Below are 2,787 nucleotides of genomic sequence, written 5' to 3' on the forward strand. Positions count from 1 at the left end.
GAAAATGTTACAGTTTTAAAGCTAATTTCCTGCAATTCTATACTTTTGGCAATGGGTCAGAGAGAAAGAATGTGGCTACTTTATAGCTATTCTGTCAGGACCCGGTGCGGAAACAGTCACTAATAATCTGCAGAACCCAGAAAGATGAGGCAGACACAGCAGTAGTAAGATAGAGTGGTGGTTTAATTAAAGAACAAAATCTTCAGGCAAAGAAACTAAATCCACAATGTCCAAAAATAAAGCCAAGAGGCACAAAATGGAAATCCTCCCAAAATCACAAAGAACTCCCAAAGTGGTAAAACAGCAGGGAAAAACAAACCTCAAAAGACTACTCAAATAATACACAAGAACTAAACGCAGAGAACTCTGGAAAATCCAACAAGAGAAATATCTGTATAAAACAAGGCTTGGGCTGGGGCTGGGTGCTACTTCCAAACACTGAGCAAGGAACTGAGGAACAGCACAAGGGTTTAAATACTACAAGGGAATGACCTAAGGTGCAAACAATAATAGAGCAAGAAAAACAAAAGGTACAAAAAAGGTGCAATGGGGACATCTAGTGACCAAAACCCGAACAGTCTTGGCCAAACCTGACATTATCTCATGATATTCGTTCACATTTCCTGCTATCTTCTACAAATTTTTCCATGAGGCTGAGAGATAGTTTGTAGTTTTAAAGCTAATTTTCATGTAATTCTAAAAGATTTTGCTATCCTATGGTTATCTGGGGGTCCCCAACCTCAAAAATATTTTGGTTGGTAGCTTCTTGAAGGTCGAGGGCCCTGGGGCACGTGCCTGAGTGCCATCCAGTACAGTCAGTCATCTTGTAGTGCCTGTATAGGCCTAGGTGGTTGAGTGAGAAGCCACCCATGGTTGAACTGGTGCCTGCAGCAGAACAAAAATCTTGCATAGGATGACTGTGGATGCAGAACGTCAATTCAGTGGAGTACGGTATCTGCTCTGTCTGGAGAGGCGATGGCAGGGACGGCCACGGTATCTGCTCTGCTGTCCTGGAGGCGCGATGGCAGGGACAGCCACGGTATCTGCTCTGCTGTCCTGGAGCGATGGCAGGGACGCCACGGTATCTGCTCTGCTGTCCTGGAGCGGCGATGGCAGGGACAGTCACGGTATCTGCTCTGCTGTCCTGGAGAGCGATGAGAGGGACAGTCACGGTATCTGCTCTGCTGTCTTGGAGAGGCGATGGCAGGGACAGTCACGGTATCTGCTCTGCTGTCCTGGAGAGCGCTGGCAGGGACAGCCGGTATCGCTCTGCTGTCTGGAGAGCGATGGCAGGGACAGTCACGGTATCAGCTCTGCTGTCCTGGAGAGCGATGGCAGGGACAGCCACACCCAGTTAAGTTAGCAAGGGTAAATTCTAACTGTATAAGAAATTAGTTAAGGTTTGCCAATTGGTTACCTATTGGAATGCAGTTTTAAAAATGGCCACATTGCAATACCCATACTAAGTATACCACTTAGAATCCATGTTCAATACATTGCTTCACACTAAATGGTATGCTAGTGTGAATATATTGGACAGAGTCTCCCTTGACATTGAAGCAGCCACGCCCAGTCTGCTGATCCAGCTCTCCCTGGTAGGACCGGTGGTGATGAGTAGAGACCATTGACCTATATGTGGTAACCTCCCCAATGAGCACTCTGCTTTGATTAATCAGCCTAGTATCATGCAGCAGTCAAGCCTTGGGAAGGTCCTCAGTCACAGGGTCAACTATAGGACAGGATGCTTGAAATGTTTATGTTAAAAATCACTATTGTGTGTGTACCTCACTCACAAGGTAAAATATTGATGACTCTTTGATAATTCAAAACAAATGTTATTACCATAATATTGAAGTTGTCTATCTCATTGTTTATTAAATATGTTAAAATCACATTACCCGTCCGCCTAAAAATGAAACTTTTCCACCTCCTTGTCATGTTTGTGAAACGGTCTTTGAGATAAGATCCAAAAGGTCTACAGTTCATTTGAAGAACATTCAAAACGTTTTAGAATGTTACGGGCATTCTGATTAGCCAAATGATGTTCTCTTTGCACAATTTTGCAAACTTTACAGTGTTTCTCATTTGTAATTATATATATAGACAGAGAGATAACAGTACAGTAGAACATCAATGACGGATAAACTATTAAATAACGTTTCCCAGAGTTTGATATGTCCGTTCAAGTACATAACAAACAACTGCCTAGCCGGTCGACTCAAACCCCGGTCTCACGATATAGAAGATAAAACATTTAGATTTCTTCATCGCACTATGAGTTTGTTAAAATGTAGCCCTATCTGTAGATCACCCAACCCCTAAAAAGGAACCAATGTCTTCTCCTTTTCTGGATAAAATGACCGATAAGATCTTTCACTCTCACTCTCAGTGAGAACATCACTGCTTCATTCAGTCACATTGGGTCTAGTGAACAGTCACTGCCATTCCAAGCTCTGTTCTGCAGAACTGGTTTCGCAAGAGAGAGCAACTGTGAAAGGAGCGCGGACTACCCCATTTGGGCCCCCGGGGACCAACCTTTTTTGGGCGGTGAAAACAGATACTTCATGCATTTCAACAAATTGTGTGTTGAAAAAATGTTTTAGAATGCTATTCTACACATTTTGTCATGAGGCTATGAGAAAATTACAGTTTTAAAGCTAATTTCCTGCAATTCTATACTTTTGGCAATAGGTCAGAGAGAAAGAATGTGCTGTTTTATAGCTGATCTCAAATCAAATCAAATCAAAATATTTATATAGCCCTTCTTACATCAGCTGATATCTCAAA

This window comes from Salvelinus sp. IW2-2015, linkage group LG19 (assembly GCF_002910315.2).
Source record: "Salvelinus sp. IW2-2015 linkage group LG19, ASM291031v2, whole genome shotgun sequence".
In the NCBI taxonomy this organism is placed as follows: domain Eukaryota; kingdom Metazoa; phylum Chordata; class Actinopteri; order Salmoniformes; family Salmonidae; genus Salvelinus; species Salvelinus sp. IW2-2015.